Below are 27,881 nucleotides of genomic sequence, written 5' to 3' on the forward strand. Positions count from 1 at the left end.
ACTAAGACCTGAATGTCTTAACCTGAATGTTGAGAAAGGTCCAGACCAAAGATCAGAGGAAAGAATGTTCCAGATGGAAGAAACAACTAGGGAAAGATCCTGAGGGAACAATATGTTTGGAGTATTTGAGGGCTAAAGTTGGATGGACCAGAGCGTGCAGGCAGATGGTAAAACCAAAGAGATGCACTGGAATGGGGAGCACCACATCTTTCAGGCCATGGCAAGGAGTCTGGATTTTATTCCAAGTGCAAAGGACAGCCAGAGAAAAGTTTTAAGCAAAGCAGAATTGGATTTACATTTTTAAAAGACTACTCAGCTGTTGTGTAAAGAGGAGACCCAGGGAAGTTAGAGCAAAAGCAGTCAAGAAGCTCTCCTGATCCATCACTCATGCAGGCACATGGCAGTGGTGGCCTTGCCTGACATATCACCAATTAACAAAAAAGCAGATGAGCCAAGAATGTATTTCAGAGATAGCATTAACAGGACTGGATGGTGAATTCAGTGTGGAGACGTAAAAAAGAGCAGACAGATCAAATGTGAACCCAGTTTGGGGGTTCTGAACTATTAGATCCACACTACTAACACAGGGGAGACTAGAGCAGGAACAATTTGAGAGTGGAATTGGGAATGTCAAGAGTTCTGCTTTAAAACATTGTGTGCATGTATAAAACGCCTGCTAGACACTCGAGGAGTTAGAAGTTCATTCTGGGCCTCATGGGAGGGGCTGCAGCTGAAGACCTAAGTCGGGGAGTCACTGACATATAATCTGAAATCATAAGTCTGCCTGAGGGTATGGAAGTAAAGATTTTTTAGTGCCCAAGACCTAGCTTAGGCTTGCAAGAGATCACTGAGAAGGGCTCATAAGGCAAAAAGAAAACCAGAAGATGGTAGTGTCAACCCAGCCATGGAAGAGGGAGACATTAACTCATGTTTAATGACCATTCAGCTCTCGGCACAATCAAAGCTGATCCTGGGCCAGGCACTGGGATCACAGTGGTGAACAAGACACTGCCAGACCCTCAAGGAACTTACAGTCTAATGGAATTATGAGTGGCACCCAGAGAATGGGGAAGTTAAATTTTGTTCTTACCAGTATAGCTTCTGATTCATTACAACAACACTAGAACAAAGCAGAACATATGCCAACTGAAAATGAAAGTTAAAGCTACAAGGTAATCATTGTTGGAGTCCTCCCATTTTATGTACAGATCAGTAGATGTTTAAACATTGGCTGTGGCACAACCTACCAGTTACTGAACCTGTATTCTGTTCAACTTCTATGAGACTTTGAAAGTCTTGCAAGTAAAGAAGGGGACTATCAGCTGTCCAGTGGCATTTAGTGTCCCCAGAAAACAGTCTGAAAACCGAGAGGACCGAGAGGAGGGGCTCCACCACCCTGAATGTTCTGCTGTTACACCTCGATACAAGTGCACAAGGTTAGAATAATGACATGAAGAGCTCTGAAGACAAATGGTAGTCCCTAAGGGAAAATCCATGAAGTTCACCGGGATTGGATTGGGGCAGTCATTACTGAATTTTCTGGATCATAGTAATGGAGTAGAATTTACAAAATGGGATTTAGAAACATTTCTGATCCAGCGTAGAGACTGTCACCCTTCAGCCATCCCCTTTGTCCTGCTTCTCCTGATTCTCTGCTCCTGGGCTCCTGCAGAAGCCACACTGGTCATCACAACACAGGAAACCCCAAAGACCTGAGGAAACAACCCAAATTCGTGCATCAACACTGCCTCTGGCAAAGCAGCTTATATAAAAAGCTTGTATATAATATTACATACACAAGTTATGTGCACAGAGTGTCCTGAGGTTCTCCGAACCTAAAAGTAACATCTCAGCTGAAGGGAAAGAGGCAACAATAAAAGACAGGGTGAAACTCCCCTCCTTCACAGGTCAACTTAAATGAGTGAACAGACAACAGCATTTAAGCATCTCACCACGGTAGAAGTGAGTAATTATCTGCCATCAGTAAGCAAGGGAGGTGGAATGCCGATTCATGGCATTCTTCCTATTGCAGCCATTTTGGATTTGTTAGCCAGAAACATGAATCGGCACTAAATCAAGAGCTGGGAGAGCAGACGACCTGAGGAAGTGCACATCAGAGCAGAGAAGTCAAGCAGGAGGGCGTGAGGGTAACTGGTGCATTATCAACATTCTTGCACCAGAATTTCTTTTAGATATTAATTTTGTTTTGTGGCTTTCTGTATTTCTCCCTCTCCCTCCAATTTCAACCTGGTAACCTTAGTGTTTTAAATTCTCACTTCAGGGATATTGTCATGATGAAAAGCTGAAGCAAAACGAACCCATGGTTGTTGGGGAAAGCAAAAAGCCATCCAGTCACATTTTGGAGGTAGAGTAGGAAGGTGTAGAAACAGGGAAGTGAGGAAAAAGGTTTCCCAAGTCTAGGAAGGGGGCAAAGTCTAACGTCCCCTTGTGCAAAAGGGGACCAGACTCTGTTGCCTAGCAAGGTACTAGGAAGGTGGCAAAAGCCAAGAAGGGAACAAGATATCCTATTCCTGTTCCTTCCTAAGCATGAAACGGAGGAAAAGCCACTGGCCCCGATTTGCACAGACGTGTACAGTTGTGACTGATGAGTCATCCTGCCTTGGCCCGCTGTGACCTTGGAGCCATTCAGTAGCAGGGAGCTGCAAGAATGGTTGAAGTGGTTGAAGTTCAAAAGTAAACTCATGGATGTAGCCTATTACCAGCTGACATAAGCAACTGGTTAGAAGCGTCATAAATAGAAAGCACTCTTGCTGGACTTTACAAGCCTGCCATCATCTTAATTCAAAACCTCAGTACTTTCATATACTGTCTACTTATAATAGAATGAGCTAACAAATTAACTTTGCCAGGATTTGGGGGTGCAGGAACTTCCCTTTATATCCCTTCCTAAGAATCTAGGAAAGAAACTTAAAGTACACCGGTGAACAGCAGACTGCTTTTTTCTCACCCCTCCAGGTAGCCCCTCTTGATCCCTACCATACAATCTACAAGTGATTTCTCACTCATCTAAATTTTGGTTGGTTCCTTTAGGCTGAACTTCCCTGGGCAGTCACCCTTTGGTGGGATCATTTCATCTCAGGATTTGAAAAATATATATTGCAATCTTGATTTCATCATCTCCTCGGTCAGCCTCCAATGAATAGATTCACACACACACCAAGTTCCTAAGAAACAGATTTCAAAGCTCAATTGCTGCTTAATTCCTTTGCAAAATAAGCAGTGTGCCATCCCAAGTTCTTCCTGGAAAGGCAGTACAATGAAGAGATCAGAATAGAATATTGCTTGGTAAACACAAAATCAGAAAAGAGAAAGCATTGTCTTGCTCAAAGGATATTAGAATCAAATATATATATATATAGCTTGGGGTAATCCTCCCCTTGTCTGAGATAACTGACAAGATAAAACTATCCCTTCAGAGATTCACTGATAACAAGTCATGCTATATTAATCAAATTTCTGATTTTGGTAGGGGGATGAAGATTAAGAACAGGCAGAAACAACAGCCACATTTTATTTTATACCTTGGCCAGGAAAGGGTTTGACAAAGTGTCTCATAATATTCGCACCAACCAGGCAGAAACGTGTGTACAGGATGACAGGACCACCAGGTGAACCCGTCACTGTGTGATTGAGCACAGGCGTATTCCGCTTGGCTTCATCTCGCTCAGCACTTTCTTATATCACAGCAACATAGACAAACATGGCGTCCCTCAATATATGCTAATTTCACAAAAAAGAGAGGTGGAGCTGATATAAACTGACTGAATTAAGACTCAGAACTATCTCAACAGACAGGACATTAATCTAAAATAATGAAATTTACTAAGGCTAGTTGGTAAATCCTCCACTTAAATCAACTGCATTGAGTGTAAAATGGAAAACCTAGCTTAACAGCCTTTCAAATTTCTAGAAAAATGGAACAAATAACAGGGATATTTAATGACCTAGACCAAGTCCAGAGAAGGGTGAGCAGAACTGTAAAAGGACTTAAAAATATTTTTTATGAAGAATGGTTGGGGTAGAGAAGAGAGCATAATATAAGGAGCCAATAAGATTTACAATAATTATAGGGGACATTTGTTTTCTTTCTTGGAATATGCAAGTGGATTAGAGACTGGAGGGCTTTTATAGGGTACTGAAGGGTGAACAAGAACCCATGGGCCCCAGTTACAAGAAAAGCAGATTTCAGTTCAATAAAAATAACTTTTAAAAATAATCACAACTATCCTGAAGAAAAAAACTACCTGTGAAGTTGGGAGCTCTCCATCACAAGACTTTTCAGAACAGCTTGAATGGCTATCTGCTACAACCTGCTCCCTACCAGGAAGCACACCAGTTCCCCCATCTGCAAGTCAAGAGACCAAGGGGTCAGCTTTATAACAAAATATTAAGAACAATCCAAAGAAGCTGGACCAGGTCGAATTGCTGGTGGTCCTGCTCTGACCCAGGAAACTGGTCTTAGCATCTGGACCTCTAGCACATTTAATTATAACAGGTCATTTCCTCAAACACTGGTTTCAGTAGATGAAGCAGTTGTTTTACTACTTAGACCTCAAAACAAACTGGTATTTTGCTTTTCATTCTGTCTACTATTTATTAAACTGGAGTCTTATCTATGAACCCCAGTCTGTATAGGTAGGTCTCCAAAACCACCCCCAAGGAAGCCTGTCTAAACCTCAAGGAATAAAACAGCTGTCAGTCTACATCAACACCTACTGCCCACTGCCAAGAGACCTGATGCCAGCCGGTCATCAGTTTTAGAGCAACTAACAAAAGTCCAACAAAGTTTTGCCGACAAAGGTCTGTCTAGTCAAAGCTATGATTTTTCCAGTAGTCATGTGTGGATGTGAGAGTTGGACTATAAAGAAAGCTGAGCGCCGAAGAATTAATGCTTTTGAACTGGGGTGTTGGAGAAGACTTTCGAGGAGTCCCTTGGACCGCAAGGAGATCAAACCAGTCAATTCTAAAGGAGATCAGTCCCGAATATTCATTGGAAGGACTGACACTGAAGCTGAAACTTCAATACTTTGGCCACCTGATGCGAAGAACTGACGACTCATTGGAAAAGACCCTGATGCTGGGAAGGACTGAAGGCAGGAGGAGAAGGAAATGATAGAGGATGAGGTGGTTGGATGGCATCAATGACTCAATGCATGTGAGTTCGAGCAAGCTATGGGAGTGGGGGATAGACAGGGAAGCCTGGAGTGCTGCAGTCCATGGGGCCGCAAAGAGCTGGACACAACTGAGTGACTGAACTGAACTGAACAAAATTCCTGATGAGTTGGACTTGAAGTTCCCTTCTATATATCAGGCACTGAGGATACAAAAATAAACAGTTCTTGTCTCCGCAAACTCCCTATTCCGGTGGAAAGTTATCACTTTAGCACACTGTTTATGCCACTAATAGAGCATATGAATGAAAAATTAGAACACAAATTATTCTCTGAAATACAGGGAAGTAAAGTACAGTAGCTCCCCCAACCTTATCCACAGTTTCACTTTCTGAGGTTTCAGTTACTTGTGGTCAACCACAGTTCGAAAATATTACATGAAAAATTCCAGAAATAAACAGTTCACAAGTTTTAAACTGCACGTTGTTCTGAGTAACATGATGAAATCTCACGTTGTCCACTCCCTCCCACCCTGGACGTGAATCATCTCTTTGTTCAAGGCATCCATACTGTACACACGACCCGCCTAGTTAGTATGTGGAAAAAAGCCCAGTATACATAAGGTTTGGTACTATCCAATTTCAGGTGTCCACTGAGGGTCTTGGAACACCCTGGAGACAAAGGAGGACTACTGTAGTCAAAACTTCTTCTTGATGTAGTAGTGGGGAAGGTTTTCAGGAAACGACTTCAGAGGACATGGCACCTGAGCTTGGTTTTGAAGAATGAGTAGGACTTTCCCCCTGGAAAATGTGAAAGAGAGGAAGGCACTGCATTCTCTGCTGATGAAAGAACACAAAAAACAACCCCGAGGCACAAAATTCACCAGCGAACTCAGGAAATCGGACCACCTGGTCCCCTCCGATTAGAGCAACAGTGGCTGCTGCTGGCACCTCTACAGGCCGCCCGGACTCTAGGAGTCTGTTTGGTCCCCAGGTATAAGTCATTCAAGCTATCCCATCCTGCTGCCAAAGCAAAGGCAACGCAGCAGAGAAGCAGACTAGATCAAGATTTCTCAACACCAGATGTTGGCCTGTCTGCTGCCCAAAACAAATCATGAAAACAATGTTTGCTCTGAGATTATATTCTTCCTCTTTTTACGGAGTAAAAGACCCTTTTCTTTTGTAAACTGATGGTGACTGTAGATCAGGTTTAGATTTTTAATATTCTGACCTAAAAAAAATGTTAGTCTTCCAAATTTTAGAGGGGATAGTTTGCTATTTGTGAATCCATGTCTGGGAACCATCAGCAGAGAAGAGAGGTACCTCCCTACACATACATTTCCAAAACCCAGGAGCTTCATTCCAGACTCCTAGCGCCTCCAAAGGTCCCCTTCTCCATGGGTCAGATTAGGGTCTGCTGAGCAATTCCCCTTTTTCTGCAGTCATGACTATGCTGCCTCCCAGCAGCAATGCTGCCATTCCCAGATGCCAAATTGCTGTGGAGTAACATTGAGACTATTGAGTTTCTGATTAACTTGAGTGGCCTCTTCATGACATTTACAACATGTAACAGATCAGCTCTGAGCAAAGAGATCAATCTGAACAGATTTTACAGATGGTGAATCTCATCTATTGGCTTTAAGTGCTAGTTATCTTTCATTGAAGCAGTAGTATCTCTTCTCTGTTGCAGCTCTGTTTTAAGGTCCACCAATACATTCCCCAAGGCTTTAAGAGCTTTGACCCCCCCAAATCTCATACCACCTGGGAGTCATTCTCTCTCTATGCCTCCATAGTCTGAATATGCTGTGTTCTCTAGTGAGAAGCCAGGGGTCCTACTTGCCAGAAGTACAACCAAAAGGTAAGACTCAAGACTTAAGGTCTTGGAGGAAGAAGCACGCACAAGGGTGCCATAGCCCTTGAGCTAGACTGCCTCCATCTCTGTGCCCTTCACTTTTCTTCTCTCTTCCAGCTCATTTTGCCCTCTCCCTTTCTCATGTCCATTCTTACCCCCACTCCCATCAGTGCTTATTTGGGATATATTTTGCTTCTCTCCTTTGGATTTCCAATTTTAGATCATCTTTGCTCTACCCTCCACTTTTGCGGTCCCTTATTCCACTAGAGCTAATTTTGTGTATTTACCTACATGGAAATTTAACAAACTATTAGTTCAATTCAATAAATACCTGTTTCCTGAACTCTTTGATATGCTAGACATTCAGGATACAGAGATAAAAAGAGCCTCTTCTATGTCCTCAGGGAGCTCCAGAAAACAAGGGAAGAAGCTGTCTTCTACCTGGCTCTGACTCTAAAATTCTCTCCATTTTCTATCCCTCTTCTTACACACAAACCCAAGTCCCATGGGTAATTAACGAGATGAGTAATGGACTTTCACTTGCCTCTGGCAAGTTTGGAAAGAAGGTTTTTTAGCAAAAGTGGCTTTAAATAGTTCCAGTTGTTTTTGTTTTTCCCTTTGCACCTTTAAAAGGCTCTGAAAACCTGGTAAATATAACTGAATCAGAATCTTTTTGAGGGGTGGACTGCACAGGTGCGGAAACTTGGAGGACTTGACAGGTAGATGTCTTTTCTGGGTCTCCGCATTCCATGCAATATCTGAGTTTTCTCTTTCTGGGTCTATCTTTCACGTTATATGATACTCTTCCCCTCTCAAGATGGAAACAAACCAGGGAAAGCTATGAAAGGGGTAAGAGAGGGCGCCTGCCACCACTCAGCCACAAGAGCAGGCTTGAATCAGCAAGAAGAGCCACCCCACCATGTCATGCTTCATCTGGAAATGCTATTTCTGAATCTGTGTCTTTCAGAAGAGGCTTTCCCCATTCATCAGAAACTCTCCATGTACCTCCTCTGAAGGAATAACCCCAGCCCATCCATGTCACTCAACTTGCCTTAATGTCCTCACCCATGACCTCACTTAACTAATGCAAGGGTCGACCATCTCCTAGATGCTCACCTTAGATTCTGGCCTGCCAAAGGAAAGCATTAACCATTCTATCTCCCAATTGCTCTCTGGAATATTTATTATTTTTCATCAATATAGTTATTAGATACAAACTCAAGGAGAATTGGATTCACAGCCCAAAGTTCTCCTGGACAGACAAAAAAAAAAAAAAGCCACCTCTGCCTTTTCTACCTTCTTTCTGCATTTGTTTTGCTAAACCCCACAATTCTACCACCACTAAAGAGTGGACTAGAGAAAAAACCAGGGCTGGGGTGGCAAAGAGTTTAGGAAGGATCTAGGAACTTCCCTGGTGGTCCAGTGGCTAAGATTTCACGCCCCCAACGTAAGGGCCCTAGGTTCGATCCCTGGTCCTGGAACTAGATCCCACATGCTGCAGCTAAGATCCCACATGCCACAGCTAAAGATCTGACATGCCACCACTAAGACTCAGTGCTGCCAAACTGATTTTTTTTAAGAGATTAGGAAGAATCTAGAAAAGGAGTGACGGCTGTGCCTACCTTCTGTCAGAACTGAAATAAAGGGAGCAACACAATACCTGGGCACTGTTCAGAAGCCACCTCCTTGTAATTAGGTCAACCATTCCCCCAGACAGTACATCCAGATGTTTCCATCAGGATCAAGGCACAACAGAGAAAGCCCACAGTAAGAATGAGTTTCAAGTGGAGCAGAGAAACCCTAAGTCTCTTCCTCCTCCTCTCACCTCCCATTTCTTCTCTTCCCCTCTCCAGTCCCAGATTTCTCTCCCTACACTGCTGGAGTTTTTGGAGGGGGTCTCAGAGGGGGTCTAACTTCCTTTCTTCATTTGACTCCTAACCCCAACACTCCTCACACTCAAGCCCTTTCACAACTCTGTCTTCTGGGCTGCCCACCAAAAGTCTAGAAGTGCAGGCTTTATCTCTACTATGTTAGACCCCAAGAAGAGAGACAGAAAAGGCAGCTGGCAGGGGTTGGAGCTCCTTGCGCTCCATGGCCCCTTCCACATTCCCCAAGCAGACTGAGAACTGGGCACAGTGAATCCTGACTAGGTTCCAGCCTACTTCTGTAAAAGCAAACACCTTCTCCAAGCAGAGAGGATTGCTCTGAAATGCACAGAGTAAACAAACAGCTCTTCCTGCGGCTTACAGCGCTCTAAAAACACAATGCACTCTGCGTGTCAGCGGAACTGCTTTTGGTGGATCACAAGAACTTGGTTATCACCTTTGCCTAGACTGTCTAATCTGCTTTTTCTAGTTGAACTTCTTTCCATGCTTCTCTCTCCTCTTATCTGTTTTCTACCCCTACCCAGCTCCTCCCATCTGAAGCTTTTCCCCCCTCGGGAGAGCTGGGAGAGCCCAGGAAGTGAAGATAGCAGATGGTTCAGAAGAACTTTCCCAATCCCTAAACCTCAGAACCTCAGGTGCCCACACACCACGTGGCCCCACAGAAGGTGCAGCGAAGAGACGGTCCCTAGTACTTCCTACCATTGCATGGTTCTACCTAACTGGATGCGTCCCTGCTTACCCACAGGAAAACCAGTCACATCACACAGAGCCCTCATCAGAAGACCATCACTGGTAGGTTCTTCCAGTACTTTCCTAAACAACTCTTGAGGTCAACCAGGTCTGTTACAGCAGCCAAACATAGGCACCTTAGACTCCAGCCTGCTGAAGACCACCATGACCCTGCCTTCCCCTTAGCTTTCTCCACCCCGCCACCACAAAACCAGGAGCTTATCAAGTGTTATCTAGTCCATCAGATGTTGCTATATTATGTTTCCATTTACAGTTCTGAACTTGAAAATTTTTTCAACTGTCCCTCAATGAAGTCTCTTTCCTCGCAATCTCTCCTTTCTAGCCACTTAACCTCATCTAACCCAATAACTGGGGAGGAACCAGAGGATGGAAGAAAAAGAGTTGGAAACTCTGGAGAACCAGAGAAAATGTGAGGATAAAAGAAAAGCAGAAAGTGTCTACTTTCTAGAGCATTCCAAGGGAACAACAGTCAGAGATGTGAGTCCTCTTGTTTGCTCATCCTCCCTTAAAAAGGTAACTTATATCTAGGAACATGATACAGTTCTTTAGCAAATTACCCCAAACCACCATCACAACTCTCATTCTATCAAGACTTGGTGACTTGATGAGAAACTGTTTTGGCCTAGAAGTTTCTGCCCCACAATTCTGTAATAATGGGACCAAGTGGCCTTCGGGTAGGGCCTAGCATTCTTCCCCTTGGGACTCTGGCCACCAGCCAGGACACACTCAGGCTACTTCAAGATGTATGCCATTATCCAGCTTTCTTCTCTCCCCACCCAGGAAGCTTCTATTGAAGCACATTTGGCCCAACCAAGGTTTAGTCCCCAACCTTTCACTGAAGCCTCCTCTCAGGCTGACTGACTAGCACGCATCAGTCACCTCAGACACACAGTATCTTCAGTTACCTTGGAGTCAATCAACAGAGCTTGCTTGGGCTCTGCTATTGACATCCCTCATCTGTTTCCCAGCCACATACCCACAAGCCTGCCAATGTCCAAGGAGACTGCTGAACAGACCACTAGACTCCAGAGCTCACCCAAGGCGGCCTCCACACTTGCCCACACCCTTCTCCTTCAGGCCCATCTGCTCACTATTTTAGCAGTTGCACAAATTCATTCTTTTAGATATTGAGTACGTTCATATTTTCTTTGAGGTTTAGTTTCTATTAGGCTCCAAACCTGTCTTCTCTGTGAAGAAATGACCCTTCTTTTAAGAAAAATTACTTTGAGAGAATTTGTATTTTCAGTATTAATTTTGTAAAAGTATAAAGACTGGATTCTGTAACCATCGGGAGGATGGCCATGTGGGGACAGGAAATGCAGTTCTTAGGAATTTCCAAAAAGGGAACAAAGAGGAAAATGTGAGTTCAGGGCAGCATTTTCCTTCTTTGGCCAATGACCTGACAACTCTGCTCTGTCTATCACAGTTACAGCCTGACTCCCCTCCCACTCCAAGAAAAACCCCTACACAGGTTAGAAGTAGAAGATAACAGGGACTTGCATCCCAACTAGTCAAGGTTCCTCTGTCCATGGGAATTCTCCAGACAAGAATACTGGAGTGGGTTGCCATGCCCTCTTCCAGGGGATCTTTCCAAGCCATAAATTGAAGCCAGGTATCCTGCATGGCAAGCAGATTCTTTACCATCTGAGCCACCAGGGAAGCCCCCAACAAAGAGAAATCTAGGTTAAATCACAGGATTCCAAAAAACAGAGGGGCTGCCCAGAGGCTGGAGGAGACAGGAACTAAAAACCTATAAAGATGAGCTTTATGGGCAGACTAGGCTAGGCTCACTCCACTTGAGAAGGGCCAAGGAGACACTGTAGTGGAGGACAGAGCCCCAGGGTCTGGGAAGAATCCATTTTCCACCAGATCAAACTGAGAACAAGTTTGGAATCCAATCCAAAGAGCTAACAGCAAGTTTAAGATCAGAGTAGGTTCCAAACCAGCCAAAAGATCTCTTGGCCCCTGTATTTCACATTTTATTTTTCTTCTTAAACTTTTAATTTCCCTGTAAAAGTTCCTTTTGAAAAATTTCAGTCTTGTCATAGGCTGCTATGGTGAAAAGGCTCTGTTTACTTCCATGGCAGGAATAGCGCTCTCTGTCTCCTCTGTCCTACGCTTCTCATCAGTGGGGCTTTGGAGAAGGAAAGGAGAACTGACCAGAGAAGGACAACAGTAAGAAAATGCTTTCCAAGGATGAGAAACTTTTATTTCCTTTCAATCTGATATTATTTCCTTCCATTCTCACATAGAAAAAACAATTCACCCAAAACATTATTCCTGAATCTTAGAAGCATCAAGTTCCAATTATGCCACAGGGAGAACAAAGAATTGAAGGAGACCCATCTCAATTTCTTGTGGCCAAAAAGAAGACTTAATTATGCCATAAAATGCCTCCCTTAGAAGCGACCCTGGGGCGTCTCCTTCACTCTCCCTCAGTGTTCCCATCTGAGGCTCACTACCACTTGTACTGCTCCTCTCTCAACACATCTCCTCTCCTTTCCCAACCACATTTTTTCAGTAGATTGAGGGGGTAAAACTTCACGACTCCCTCCAGCCTCCTAACTCCACGTTGTATCCCCAGTTCTACCTTTTCCTGATTTGCCCATATGGAAAGGGAAAAGGGCGGCCAGTGTGGCTTGTCTCTCAGAAATGCCCTTCCTTCATGGTTTGGCAGCCAGCACAAACCACCATCTTCCGTCACTCCCTCACAAGCTGAGGAACCATTCTTTAACAAATAGAGGCACCCAACTCAAATTCAGCTCAGAAAGTACTGTGGTTGGAGTAGAGGGCTCTAAATTCTGGATTAAGAAGGAAGATATCCCTTGAGGATTAGCGTAATCACTAAGTTGGAAAAGAGAAAAGAGATGTAGAGAATCTGGTACTGCCTCAGCGTACCTGTCTTTCCACCTCTGAGGAGGGTTATCATCTAGGCTCAGTCTCTCCACAGCCCTGTCTCTCCTGTTTTTCAATTCCTTCCCTCATCCCTGCTCCTAATTTTACTGTAAGTATATGAGTGACAACAGGCTGAGGAGGCTGAGAAGGCTGAGAAGTCAAGTCTCACAGATGAGACAGATGCAGGATATGGCCCAGGACAGCCAGAGGAAAGCCAGTGATTCATTCATTTGGGTGCCCACCTGCCCTCTTCCCACAGGCTGTTTCTCCCTTCAGAATAAGTTCTCACTGCCTACCTGACTTCCCCTCCTGATTCTCAGCCTCTTTATTGACCACCAGATTCCATTATAAGAGGGAAGCCCTTGGGCATGGCATGTAAGATCAGGGGATAAGTAGCTCCTGGCTGGTCAACCATCTCCCTTCTTCTTGGACATTTTCCGTATCTTGAGTCCCCAAGACAAGGCCACAGCAAAGAAAGGCATTCGTCTTCCCACATAAAAATCCAATTTCCACTGTACACATACTTCCCACACATTGAGAGGATTTAGCTGAGGGTGCTGAGGGTGAGTAGTGGAAGCCACTTTCTAAATCCCCAGAAAACCCTCAACCCATTCTAAACATCGTTGGCATTTTATTAGGACTATCTCAGGAGGAAGAACAAAAAGAGACCTCCTTAGATGACCGGAAGAAGAATCAGTTTAATGGGATTTCTCCGATTTCTCTAGCACATTTGTTTGCCTCTTTCACTTCTGTTTATTTCCTCTTCTCTATCACCAACTCAATCGTGATCTCCTCTGGCCTACATGGTTTCTCTCTGCGGAAGGGGTGAGTACCTTCCTTTACTATCAACAGTTGGCTTCAGGGCCCTGTTCAGTAGCTGTATCATCCTTGCCCAGGCCCTACTTCCTTCCCAGCCTCTTGTCTGAGTCCTGCTCAGTTTCTCGGAAGTATTTCTAGTCACTGTGGGCAAACCATCCAAGATCATCAAAAACTAGCCTTCACTGATAGCCAACTGCCCACCTGCCCCCCTCCCCCACCACAGTACTCCATTACATTCTCCATCCCAGGGCCGACAGCTCCTCGTGATACTATTATCACTTGCCTTAGTGCCCCAACTGCAATGCCACTGTCTTGCCACATCCCACGGCTGCTCCAAAGCAGCTCGTTTCACTATTCAACTGCTTATTTAGCCCTTGATCCATGGATGTGAAAAATCAGAGCATCTTCCAGAAGCTGATTGCCTAGATTTGGTTCTCCAACTACCCATTGCCTATCTCATTTGTCCCACCCATATCTGAAACCCATGATAAGATCATCAGGAGCTGCCTGTGAGCATCAGCAAGATTCTAAAGAGTTTATGTAAAACGGGTCTAACTTTAGTAAATGTGAGGCTTTCTGGACTCTTGAGATACTGAGAATGCTATAAATTTTCTTTGTAAATTAATAGAAACTTCTTCCGTGGAAACAGAAGTAGAAAAGACTTTGGAGGCTTGGCAACTAAGTTATTTAACCAGCTTATTTAAGGGCTAGCTCTTGGCTCTCTCAGTCTGACGTTGGCACCTCTTGTCACTGGCCTCCATCTTGCCTCGGTCCTTCTCATCCTTGTCCTTGTCTTCTTCTCTATCTTGTTTCCCTCTGGCTGACCTTATCTCCATCCTACTACCCTTTTCCTCCCAGGCATAATAGGCCAGAGCCTCTTAGCTTGGGGAGGCTAGTCCACATGGCTTTGCACTTCCACTGTGGGCCTATGGGTTCCCCATCCTTCAATAGATCCATATTAAGGGTAATCTGGGAACTCAGAAGGACTCTCCATTGTTCCTTCAACATCACCTTCTCTTAGCTACCTCAGCACTGCCAACTCTGCACCCCCCAGCAAATACCTCTGATTCAATAACTTGATAAAGGGGAACACAGAAACTAGTGAGGATAGGAAAGACCAAGGGAAATGGAGTACAACTTGGGGGTTCTTTTCTCTGTTCAGAACCATCATGAGCTGTACTATGTACTCCCCCACAATATTCAGGAGCCTCCAGTGATATACATCTTCCCTGTCAAAGAGAAAATGGTTTCAGGGTCTGTTGGGGGAGTCTTTCTCTCTCAGCCCTTAAAAGACCAGTGATCCCTGAGAAAGTTGACACTTGTGACAATGACTGATGGGAATTTCCAATGGAGTCTTGAATCTAACCATTCCCTCTTCCCAAGAGAGACAACAAGGCGGGCCCCTCCCCAAGACCTCACCCCAGCAACCATGACAACCTACCTAGTGCTTGCGCATACCAAGTCCCAATCCCCTTCTCACCTGTACCTCCCTCTTTTGCTTCATTTCTAACAGGTACCATTTAAGACACGTTTGGGAAGGACCATAAATAATCTCTCTTCATGCCCACTTCCCATCCTTTGGGCTCCCAGCTCTACCACATCCAACACCCTTGCTCTTTATAATTCAATCCTCCCTTATCTCCAAGAGGGGAGGCTCCTGCAGTTCCCATAATTACAGTGTGCACAAGACGGCATGGCCTATTTTCCTGGTTCTATCTTTTACTTCTCCACTCAGTTCCTATTCCATTTTGACTATGAGATCTAACAGCCCCTCTCCCAGCCCCCAGGAGGTGTAATAATAATAGCTAGCACTTACTGAGTGACAACTATGTGCCAGGCATGTATCTGCTCAGCTTTTCTGGGAGCTGGGAGTCCCTACAGTAGTCTCCCTTTTGTCCGACTTTCCATCTCAATTCTCTGTCCCAACTCTCTTCATCTCTGACACCCTCTTCTAAAACATTATATGCTGATCCACTGCTGCTCTTTCAGAGGCCACATCTTCCCTGGCTTACCCTTACAAGATGGACCACTCCATGTCTGGGCTCCAACTATTCCGATATACTCTAGAAGAATCTAAGTCCAGGCCTCCCCTTTCGCTATCCATGACAGTGCTTACTTAGAGGCCTTCGCAAAGAGACCGTTTCCATGGGTAAGGCCACCACAACCACTGCCCCACCTGCCTGCCAACCTTGTCCCTAGCTCCCGGACGTTTAGAGTCCCCAGAATTGGTCGCATCATTTCACCCAGGTCCCAGAACCTATCCAGGTCCCAGGAAAAGCCTCAGCATTTCATACAAGCTAAAAAAGCTGCAGTTAACACCTTAAACTCTGGCCTTCTGAGGCCTACCTAAAGGTAGACTGGCCACCTTTCCACCCTCCAGCCCACTTGCTTTCCCACCAGCTTCTTAATAAATCAGGCCCCCGCCCCATTTATAAGTGTGATCCCCCAAATGCATGTCTCCTTTGAAGGAGAACATTTCCTTTCGCCCTTTACTAGGAAGTCGCGGGATTTCAGGTATGAACAATGGCCGACCAGATATGGCCAAAACCGTTACCCCAGGATCTCGCGATGAGAGCACTGGCTGTTAACGGCCACAGCACTTTCAAGACTCATCATTCATTGGGCTGCCGACCTGTCAGTCACTTCTTCTGGGCCAATGAGTAGCATTGCCTCATAAGAAACAGCGGTTGAAGGGCAGGCCACTGGTTCCCTGACTTTCTGATGCCAGAGGTGGCCCTGCTGTTCTCGTCTGCAACTTGTAACTGTTCGTGCCTGCGCATCATAGGCAGGTGGGCAGCAGGAGGGAGGATCATTGAGTCAGCCTAGACCCACGCACAGGTTACGCAATTTGGAGGGGGAAGGGACAAAAGGAAAAGGTTTAGCGCCAACTAAACGTTGGAGTTTCTTAACAGTAATAGCATTGGGAAGGCTGCGTTGGTTCAATTCTGCCCCAACCCTGCTGGTTCCCTTACTGTGTGAACCTCTGTTGGTCTCTTCCTTGTCCTGGGCCTCAGTTGCTTTTTCATAAGGAGGGGATTGATCCCTCAAGATCTCTCATGCTTCTTATTTTTTGATATTTCAAAAGACGAGGAGAGAACCCAGCTTAACCACTGCCCCGTTAATTGTGAAGGGGAAGGCAGTAGGTCAGAGGTGAAGAAAGATCTAGAACCAAGAGGATGTTCAAAAGGAATGAAAGAGTGATGCCCTCTAGCCTGAGGGAGAGTTTGAGGAGGGGGATAGCTTGCCAGAGGACCTCTCTGAGTGTGGATTCAAAAGGTAGAAAAAGCGTTTTGGCCAGTGTCTATAACAGGGTTGGGGTGGGGAAGGGAGCACGGTGGAGCTTAAAGAATCTCCTCTCACCCATTTATGGGTCGGTTTTTTTTTGTTTGTTTTTCTGGAGTTTCCTACAAAAAGGTTCTTTTTTGGCGGGTAGGGGGAAGTTATTTTGAAGTTTGGCGAAGTTGACCAAGGATCTGTTCCCACGGTGTAAGTGAACTCCCTTCATTTACTGTCTTCTGTTTTTTCAACCAACACCACCTGCAGAAGCTGACAATGACCCTTGGGCTTTTCCAGTGGTTACCACAACACCATTTCCTGCCGCCTGGAGGGAAGACAGAGTAATTGTTGGCAGCAAGAGGTGAGTGTGGGTAAGGAAAAGGGAACTCTTTCCCCTCTTCCCAGCCCTCCTCCTCTCTTTTTCTTTCCCTCATATCCTTCTGCCCGGCCCTTTCCTCCTCCCACCTGCTGACTCCAGCCAGGGTCACACCAATTTTCATTTTTCAAATTCAGGGGGCCTGAAGGCATGCTCAGGAAAGGCTGTTCCCTGGCACAACCTCTCCATTGTCTGTTCCGCTGAGAAGTAATCAGTTTCCAGAAAGTTTGAGAAATTGATTTTCAGCAAGAGGGCACCAAGCCATTTCTGTAGCCCATGGGGTATCTGCATATTTGACATTGGCCTTCCTAACACTGGCCTCCCCTTGGAGGTTCAGATGGTAAAGAATCTCCTGTAATGCAGGAGACATGAGTTCAATCCCTGGGTCAGGAAGATCCCCTGGAGAAGGGAATGGCTGGCTACCCACTCCAGTATTCTTGCCTGGAGAATTCCATAGAGGTGGCAGGCTACAGTCCATGGAGTCACAAAGAGTTGAACAGGACCGATGGACTAACACTAACACTTCATGAGTTAGAGGTTGTCAGCCAAGGAGGTATTAATAACTTCATCCAAACCCGAATAATGTCTTGCTATTTAGCTTTTTACCAAGATTTCTACATCTCAAACCATCCACCTTCCACACAACTGGGTTTTTTTTCCCCTTTATGTCTCATATTTCTTGCTGTCACTCTGTTCTCACTGTCTCTTTTCCTGTGTCTTTCTCTCTGGTTTGATTTGTTTTTCCTTTTGTTTTCTGAGGCCAGAGTGGAACCTGGAGACGATGTGGGCATGCTGATTTTCAAAGGAAAAGATCTGAGCCTCCGCCTTAAGAGGCAGACTCACCCTCTCCAACCTAGCGAGGGTGAATGTTGCCCCCCAGCTCCTCAGACACCCGCTTGGTACTAGGCTTGTTCTCCAGGCTTACTAGAAGAGTACCCCTTACTCTAACCCAACATCCTCAATGATTATCACCCCTGCCTCCTACCTCCCATGTCCACCCCTATGGCAGGGCCCCCACAGAAGCAAAACATAGTCACCTTAGACTCTGGCATACTGAAGCCAGGCCCTGATCCTGTCAGCTCACCTTCCTGCCAACTTGTATTTAATAAAAATATTGTTAAATGGTATTCGTGTGTCTAAAGTACTGTTTAAGTATTTGTTGTTTCAAACTGTATCATTAAATTATATTCTTCTTTTCCCCATTGTATTCTTTTTTTAAATTTTATTTTATTTTTAAACTTTACAATATTGTATTGGTTTTGCCAAATATCGAAATGAATCCATTGTATTCTTTATGGGACCCAAATGTTAGAAGCTGAGAATGAGTAAAGTTGGAGAAAGTGTGACAATATACATTTCTCAATAGAGAGTGACCACAAAGCTTGCTACTCACAGGCAAGGTGTTTGAGAACACAAATGGTCCTAACCACATCAGCCAAGAAAATGGTTTCCCTGAGCACCAGACACAGCTTTCAACTAGTTGAAGGGCATTTCCACTACTCTATTAGGACGTTATGTAACAGCAATGTACAGGTCAGAAAGACCTTCTTGTTTATAATAAATGCCCTAAAATAGTGACATTTGGTTTGGTCCTTCTAGTCAACTATTATGTAGCTATTAAATACATTTGAAAACTTTCTTATGACGGACATAAAAAAGCATATTCTAAAACTATGTGCAAAATCTTCTAAACACCAAAAATTCCAGAAGAGGTTGGAATTCTGGATTTTTATTTTGTTACACATTTTTTTATTTTCTGTTATAAAATGAGCATGTATTATAGACACACAAAAAAATCCAAATTGTAAAACTAGTTGGTTCTTCCCCGTTGTAAATGAAGAAGGAACTGGAATGAACTGATTAAGTGGTCCCTGACATGACAACCTGGCAGGTGGAGGTGAAAGCTTTAATGGGAGTCAGGATGCCACAGACTTGCAAACTGTCGGGAAGATACAGGCAGATTCAGATCTGGTGGAAGACAAGACAACGTATATTCCACTTCATCTTCACTCACTCTTGGTTTCTTATGCCTTCTCTGTGCTATAATGACAAGCATTCCATACTGAAGGGCAAAAAACCTGAGTTCAAATCCTGACCCTGGCCCCTGCTAGGTGGGTATCAAGCATTCAGTCCTGCAGAACCTTAGCTAGATGATCATGTGATGAACCTTAGCCAGATGAGCAAAGGCTCTCACCTCAGGGCCCTTGCACTTGCTTTTCCAAAACTCTTTGTGGAACGCCATGCTCCCAGATGTTCCTGCGGTTTGTTCCCTCCTACATTTAGGTCTGGAAGCAAATGGCAACTCCTCCAAGAGTTCCTCACTCCAGTAACGTAAGACTTTTTTCAATTTTATTTTCTCTGAGCATTGATCCCTAACTAAAATAATCTTCTGCTTTGCTTAATTGCTTATTGTCTCTTAGAAATTCAATTCTTGGGGAGCAGGAATCTAGTCTTGAGCTCTGTATCCCCAGTGCCTAAAACACAGCCTGCGGCTAATTAAATAAGTCAGGCGCCCAGGTGATAGAATTTCACCATGTTTTCTCATTTAATCTTCCTAAGACTCGTGTAGTTTTCCCAAGAGGGAAAGGTTAAGCACAGAGAGGTGAAGTACATTGAGTAAGTGGCAGAGCCAGAATTAGAACTAATTCCAGAATACTTTCCACTTCGCTACCCTTCCCTCCCATGCAGCCGGCGTGGGGCCTGTTTGGGAGAGAGAGGGCTGGGACAGTTCAAGGGCAGCGAACATCAAGAGCCAAGTCTCTGAGCCCAGAAAGTTCAAAATAGTAAAAAGACTGAATTGCATATGGACATAGGAAGCCGTGGGAGCGAAGGACGGAAAGAGCCGGAGGGGCTTGGTTGCAATTCCGGAACTTGAGAGCGTTTTATGAGTATCTGAGCAGCACACAGTCCCTTTTATTCACCCCATGAAGAGAAATCGAACACCTCCTGTGGGCTTTAAGCGATTCAGCTCGTCGCCGGAATGGGCAGTCCCTGTCCTTAATTGAACACCTACTGTGCGCTCTGCACGGCTCAGGGCCCATCTAGGCTGGGAGAGTCTTGTCCTTGTCCTCCCGTATCTGGGGTACTGCAACTGGGATGTCTGGTTAGCAGGGGTTACCTGCCCTGAGCAGAGACAGATGGGAGTTTTCAGTCATCATTAAGGTTTATTGACCAGCGCGGCTGGAATTTCCCAGAGAGAGGAATTAATCTCGCTACCGACTGAGAGCAGACACCCTGCTGGGAGTAGTTACATAAATTCTGTTGCTCAAATTAATTAGGATTGTGATTCATTTGTTTAATGAGGAAGAATCTGATGGTGGCAAGAGGCAAGCCGGCGGGCCTTTCAGAACCCAGCCAATTCCAGGTGACGCTGCGGCAGGTGGAAGGGCTGGCCGGGTCGGAACCAGGCCCTGACGTGGGCGGAAGGACCGGACCAATCAGTAAGACGAATAAACTGAGGCAGGCAGAGATAGCCAATCAGAATACACTGCTCGTTGAGAGGCGGGTGTGAGGCTCGCCGGCTCCCAGACCTTTCTGCCTGTTAGGCCTGTAAGCGAGGAAGGACGTCTCAGCTTCCCTGTTAGGCCTGTAAGCGAGGAAGGACGTCTCAGCTTCATCCCCGGTATTCCATCCTCTTTTTTCAAAGCGATGGAGAAAAATGCCAACAGCTGAAATCGCATCCATTTCCTCACGTCCTCCCAAAAGCCAGATTATTTTGTTCACAGAAGGAAGGATTCTTTCAATAAAGATCTATTGCTTAAAGCATATAGAAACACTTGTCTCTTACTTCCACCTCTACTTATAAAGAGAGCCCTCCTCTTTACCCAGAATGTCCCTGTTTACCAAACCCTGTCAGTGTACTTCACTGTGAGTCCCTCCTATAATGGTAACTGACCAGAACGGCGCAACCTAGGTAAACCGTGAGTCCGGCAGCACCAGACTTTTCATGAAGCAGGAACATTGTCAAAAGCATACGTCTGGCTGCCCCAGGGGCTTCATTCTCTTCCCAAACGAGGCGGAGAAGCTTTGCCTGGAACTTGGTCAGTTACTCTGCACTCAGAGAATGGGTAGCCATGAAGGGGCACCGAGCTGGGAACCGAAAGTCTAAAAACAGGTGACCTAGGACAAGTCTGGTCAGTCTCTGAGCTTCACTTTCCTTCTCCTTGAAAGGCGGCTGCTTTCTGCTCTGAGAATGGAGCTTCGGCTCCGGCACCCTACAGAGCGTCCCCCCTCCAGCAGTTAGAGGTCATTTTGACACCGAAGTCAGATCTTGGCACTTCTAATGTTTTAAAACCCTCCAAAGGCTTTCCAACACATTGGGAAATTTATTTAATATGAAAAAATGTAAACTGACATTTATTCCACAGCTAAGGAGGCCCACAAGATCCAGCCCCTGCCTTCCTCTCTGACCTCAACCTCTGCAGCACCCCCTCCCTCACCACATCAGCCTTTCTTTTAGAATACAAAAAACCCACTCTCTCCATCAGGCCTCTGCACTGGCTGAGCCTTTTCCCTGGAAGGTTCTTCCCCAGCTCTTTGTATGGGCAGAAACTTACCATTTCTTTCCCTGCGTGAATGTCACCTTCTTGGAGATACCTTCCCTCAGTATGCAGTCTAAGGTAATTCAGGCTCAGGAATTCCCTGGCAGTTCAGTGGTTAGAGCTCTGCACTTCTACTGCAGGGGCCATGGATTTGATCCCTGGTCAGGGAACTAAGATCCTGCAAACCAAAAACAAAACAAACAAAACAAAGTGACTCGGGCTCTATCCATTCAGTTCAGTTCAGTTCAGTTGCTCAGTCGTGTCCGACTCTTTGTGACCCCATGAACTGCAGCACGCCAGGCCTCCCTGTCCATCACCAACTCCCGGAGACCACCCAAACCCATGTCCATTGAGTCAGTGATGCCATCCAACCATCTCATCCTCTGTTGTCCCCTTCTCCTGCCCTCAATCTTTCCCAGCATCAGGGTCTTTTCAAATGAGTCAGTTCTTCGCATCAGGTGGCCAAAGTATTGGAGTTTCAGCTTCAGCGTCAGTCCTTCCAATGAACACCCAGGACTGATCTCCTTTAGGATGGACTGGTTGGATCTCCTTGAAGTCCAAGGGACTCTCAAGAGTCTTCTCCGACACCACAACTCAAAACATCAATTTTTAGGTGCTCAAGGCAATGGCACCCCACTCCAGTACTCTTGCCTGGAAAATCCCATGGACAGAGGAGCCTGGGAGGCTGCAGTCCATGAGGTCGTGAAGAGTCGGACACGACTGAGCAACTTCACTTTCACTTTTCACTTTCAATCATTGGAGAAGGAAATGGCAACCCACTCCAGTGTTCTTGCCTGGAGAATCCCAGGGACGGGGGAGCCTGGTGGGCTGCCGTCTATGGGGTCGCACAGAGTTGGACACAACTGAAGCGACTTAGCAGCAGCAGCAGCGGCTTTCTTTATAGTCCAACTCTCACATCATACATGAACACTGGAAAAACCATAGCCTTGACTAGACGGACCTTTGTTGGCAAAGTCACATCTCTGCTTTTCAATATGCTGTCTAGGTTGGTCATAACTTTCCTTCCAAGGAGTAAGCATCTTTTAATTTCATGGCTGCAGTCAACATCTGCAGTGATTTTGGAGCCCAGAAAAATAAAGTCAGCCACCGTTTCCCCATCTATTTGCCATGAAGTGATGAGACAGGAAGCCATGATCTTAGTTTTCTGAATGTTGAGCTTTAAGCCAACTTTTTAACTCTCCTCTTTCACTTTTATCAAGAGGCTCTTTAGTTCTTCTTCACTTTCTGCCATAAGGGTGGTGTCATCTGCATATCTGATGTTATTGATATCTTGATTCCAGCTTGTGCTTCTTCCAGCCCAGCATTTCTCATGATGTACTCTGCATGTAAGTTAAATAAGCAGGATGACAATATACAGCCTCGACGTACTCCTTTTCCTATTTAGAACCAGTCTGTTGTTCCATGTCCAGTTCTAACTGTTGCTTCCTGACCTGCATACAGGTTTCTCAAGAAGCAGGTCAGGTGGTCTTGTAGTCCCATCTCTTTCAGAATTTTCCACAGTTTATTGTGATCCACACAGTCAAAGGCTTTGGCATAGTCAATAAAGCAGAAACAGATGTTCTTCTTGTACGCTCTTGCTTTTTCGATGATCCAGCGGATGTTGGCAATTTGATCTCTGGTTCCTCTGCCTTTTCTAAAACTACCCAAAAAAGATGTCCTTTTCATATAGGGGACTGGAATGCAAAAGTAGGAAGTCAAGAAACACCTGCGGTAACAGGCAAATTTGGCCTTGGAATACGGAATGAAGCAGGGCAAAGGCTAATAGAGTTTTTCCAAGAGAACGCACTGGTCATAGCAAACACCCTCTTCCAGCAACACAAGAGAAGACTCTACACATGGACATCACCAGATGGTCGACACCGAAATCAGATTGATTATATTCTTTGCAGCCAAAGATGGAGAAGCTCTATACAGTCAGCAAAAACAAGACTGGCAGCTGACTGTGGCTCAGATCATGAACTCCTTATTGCCAAATTCAGACTGAAATTGAAGAAAGTGGAGAAAACCACTAGACCATTCAGGTATGACCTAAATCAAATCCCTTATGACTATACAGTGGAAGTGAGAAACAGATTTAAGGGACTAGATCTGATAGATAGAGTGCCTGATGAACTATGGACGGAGGTTTGTGACATTGTACAGGAGACAGGAATCAAGACCATCCCCAAGAAAAAGAAATGCAAAAAAGCAAAATGGATGTCTGAGGAGGTCTTACAAATAGCTGTGAAAAGAATGGAAGCGAAAAGCAAAGGAGAAAAGGAAAGATATGCCCATTTGAATGCAGAGATCCGAAGAATAGCAAGCAGAGATAAGAAAGCCTTCCTCAGCAATCAATGCAAAGAAATAGAGGGAAACAATAGAATGGGAAAGACTAGGGATCTCTTCAAGAAAATTAGAGATACCATGGGAACATTTCATGCAAAGATGGGCTCAATAAAGCACAGAAATGGTAGGGACCTAACAGAAGCAGATAAGAAGAGGTGGCAAGAATACACAGAAGAACTGTACAAAAAACATCTTGACGACCCAGATAATCACGATGGTGTGATCACTCACCTAGAGCCAGACATCCTGGAATGTGAAGTCAAGTGGGCCTTAGGAAGCATCACTACAAACAAAGCTAGTCAAGGTGATGGAATTCCAGTTGAGCTATTTCAAATCCTGAAAGATGATGCTGTGAAAGTGCTGCCCTCAATATGCCAGCAAATTTGGACAACTCAGCAGTGGCCACAGGACTGGAAAAGTTCAGTTTTCATCCCAATCCCAAAGAAAGGCAATGCCAAAGAATGCTCAGACTAGGGCTCTATCCATTACCTTGTCTTATTTTTCATCAGAACACTTTCTCTTTTTTTAAAATTGGAGTGTAATTGCTTTGCAATGTTGTGTTAGTTTCTGCTGTACAACAACATGGATCAACGTAAGTATACATATATCCCCTCCCTCTTGAGCTTCCCTCCCACCCCCACATCCCACCCCTGTAGGTCTTCACAGAACACCAAACTGAGCTCCCCTTGCTATACAGCACCTTCCCACTAGCTGTCCACTTTACACACAGTCGTATATATGGCACTGCTACTCTCTGAATTCATGCCACCCTCTCCTTCCCCTGCTGTGTCCACAGTCCGTTCTCCATGTCTGCATCTCTATTCCTGCCCTGCAATAGGTTCATCAGCACCATTTTTCTCAATGCCGTATATATGTGTTAATATACAATAGTGTTTTTCTCTTTCTGACTTACTTCATTCTGTATGACGGACTCTAGGTTCATCCACATCACACAAATGACCCAATTTCATTTTCATTCCTTTTTATGACTGAGTAGTATATATATATATATACACCACATGTTTTTTATCCATTTAAAAGTGTTCTTCTTTATCAATGGACATTTAGGTTGCTTCCAAATCCTGGCTATTTTAAATAGTGCTGCAATGAACATTGGGGTATGTGTGTCTTCTTGAATTATTATTTTCTCAGAGCATATGTCCAGTAGTGGGATTGCTGGGTCATATGGTAGTTTTATTTTTAGCTTTTGAAGGAAACTCCATACTGTCCTCCATAGAGGTTGTATCAATTTACATTCCCACCAATATTGCAAGAGGGTTCCCTTTTCATCAGCACACTTTTTGCTGCTGGCCTTTTTATGTTTTGTTATCTATCTTCCTTAAGTTGAATTTAAGGTCCACAGGGCCAGGAACCTTCCCCATTTCATCAGTCAAGGTCAAGCTAAGAAAATAGAAACTGCATTAGATATTTCAACAGTGATAATTTAATAAAAAGGAATTCTTTTAAAATATATCTTTTTAAAAATATTAGGAGAGAAAAAATGTTAAGGAAGACCTAAAAAAAAAAAAAAATAGAAGTGATAACCACAGGAAGCAATGGGGTTGTGAGAATCTAAGAACTTGCAGGAGGACCCCACAGCATTGGGACCTAGCCTAACAGATGACCTAGCCAGAGGTCATCTGTTGCTCACCTCTGAGGAGTCAGGGGAGGTTGTTCTGGGAATGTCAAAAGAAGTTGGAGGCCAGAACCAGCTGAAGCTAATAGGAAGAAGGGCCGTTGATGGGGCAACCCCTACAGGATCCAGCTAACAAAAAGGAAGGAGCAGGTCCTTACTCCTTCCTCCTGACTTCCAGTCTCACTCTAGTGCCCCTGCTGGCAGAAACAGGAAGTCCCAGAACAAAGAAGAATTTTAATTTGCAGGATTCCTATAGTTTATAGAAGCCTTCCCTGGTGGTTCAGATGGTCAAGAATCTTCCTGCAATGTGGGACACCCTGGTTTGATCCGTAGGTCAGGAAGATCCCCTGGAGAAGGGAATGGGTACCCACTCCTGTATTCTTGCCAGGAGAATTCCAGGAACAGAGGAGTCTGGCAGGCTACAGTCCTTTACAGTCCTTGCGGTTGCAAAGAGTAGAACACAACTGATCAAGTAACACTTTCACTTTCATAGCTTATAGCATCCATGCCCTAGTATCAAGAGGCATAGTAATAAAAAGATGGATTTGGAGCTGGGAGACAGCAGCTGAATAACTAGCATCCTCGTCTTGTTGTATAACCCTTAGTCCCCATGTTGCAGGAGTGTGTGGCATACAGTAGGCACTCAATACTTGTAGAATGGATGAATGAATGATGTACAACATAGTGTTAGTAGCTAAGGGTACAGAGATGACACAGACTCTAACTTCAAACTGCTCACACTCTAACAAGAGAGTCAAACATCATTTATGGTTCAGAATAAGTGTAGTAACTTTATGGTTCAAAATAAACGTAAAAGCAAAAATACCCACAATTGTGCTGCAGAAGCACAGAGGAGGGCCTCTGCTCAGTTTGGGCAACGTAAGGAAGACCCTCCTAGAGGGGATCATGCTCCAGCTTGATGCTCTGGTGTGTGTGTGCACACTCAGTCACTCAGTCTTATCCAACTCTTTTCGACACCATGGACTGTAGCCCACCAGGCTCTTCTGTCCATGGGATTCTCCAGGCAAGAACACTGGAGTGGCTTCCCATTTCCTACTCCAGGGGATCTTCCGAACCCAAGAATTGAACCCATGTCTCTTGCTTCTCCTGCTTTGGCAGGCAGATTCTTTACCACTGAGTCACTGGGAAGCCCTTGATGCTCTAGGATGAAGAGGAATTTGGAAGGCATGGAGGGATGCTGAGGGTCAGTGACGTGAGGATGCTGGATATTTCAGGCCTGGGAACAGAGATCGTGCAGAGAGCTTGGAGAGAGTGTGGCTCAAGTAGTTCGTTACGGCTAGAGCATCCATGGAAGTGGTAACAGCCTGGAGGATTCAAATTCAGCTCATGAAAGTCTCCTGTGCTGCTCTAAGGAGTTTGGGCTTTGACCTCAAGGCACAGGCATGCCAGTTAAGGTTTTAGAGCTGGAGAATGACATGACCCAATCTGAGGAATGTGAAGTTGCAGGAATGAGAATGAAGGCTGGAGTACAACTAGAAAGTTGTTAGATTTGGGCAAAAAGAACAGGCACTTATCTAATTGTGCTTTCAATGGATACAGTCGGTTATGCAGAGGTTACACCTCAATATGGTTGCATTAAAAGAAAAAACCACATGGGCTTCCCTTGTGGTCCAGGGGTTAAGAATTCACCTTGCAATGCAGGGGGAACCAGTTCGATCCCTGGTCCGGGAAGATCCCACAGGCCTCAGAGCAACCAAGCCTGTTTGTCACAAGTACTGAAGCCCACGCACCTAGAGCGTGTGCTCCACACAAGAGAAGCGGCGTAGTGAGAAGCCTGCGCCCCGCAGCTAGAGAGGAGCCCCTGCTCACCGCAACTAGAGAAAGCCCTTTTGCAGCAACAAAGACCCAGCACAGCCAAAAAATAAATAAAGCAATCCTTAAAAAGGAAATCAATAATTTTTTTTTTTTAAAGAAAAAAACATGTGCTTGGGATCTGAGCTACAGCTGAGGGAGTTGAAGGCTAGGGGAAGAGAAGGGGAAGCTGCTAGAAGCTGGGGTCCCTTGGTCTGGACTCTGTCGTGGGATAATCAGAGCTGCAGGAATCCTGGGAGTCGGCCAGCTCTTTGCATCTTCCCCCTCACAAACCCTTCAAATCATGGAGCTGGAAGGGGCCTTCAGAGGATGCATCAGCGTCCCAGCAGGAAACAGAACTTCACTCAGATAGTTCAACTGAAGAGACTTGAACAAAGAGGAGAGACTTATTTCCAGAGAGATGGGCAGGATTAGAGAAACTAGAAGGGATGCTGAAAACCCTGAGATTACAAACACCTGGAGGCCACCCCTGGGGCCTCAAGGGTCAAGGGGAGGAGGCAGGAGCACTCCTGGAGCCCAGGGAGTGCCAAGGCAAGAGGG

At 45.1% G+C, this 27,881-nt stretch overlaps 1 protein-coding gene and 1 long non-coding RNA gene across 2 annotated transcripts in view; one reads left to right on the top strand and one right to left on the bottom strand.

Annotated features, from left to right (window-relative positions):
* CHST1 (carbohydrate sulfotransferase 1) overlaps positions 1 to 27,881 on the bottom strand; it is an 88,888-nt gene that overhangs the window by 59,699 nt on the left and 1,308 nt on the right. Inside the window, exon 2 of the mRNA XM_070804122.1 lies at positions 21,542 to 21,704. The gene's annotated coding sequence lies outside the window, so the exon portion shown is untranslated. The remainder of the gene's footprint in view (positions 1 to 21,541; positions 21,705 to 27,881) is intronic.
* On the top strand, positions 15,988 to 21,547 carry LOC139187371 (uncharacterized). The gene is made up of 3 exons (XR_011570940.1): positions 15,988 to 16,122; positions 16,877 to 16,970; positions 17,750 to 21,547. It is a non-coding gene; the product is annotated as an uncharacterized lncRNA (long non-coding RNA).

The sequence above is a fragment of the Bos indicus genome, chromosome 15 (genome assembly GCF_029378745.1).
Source record: "Bos indicus isolate NIAB-ARS_2022 breed Sahiwal x Tharparkar chromosome 15, NIAB-ARS_B.indTharparkar_mat_pri_1.0, whole genome shotgun sequence".
NCBI lineage: Eukaryota > Metazoa > Chordata > Mammalia > Artiodactyla > Bovidae > Bos > Bos indicus.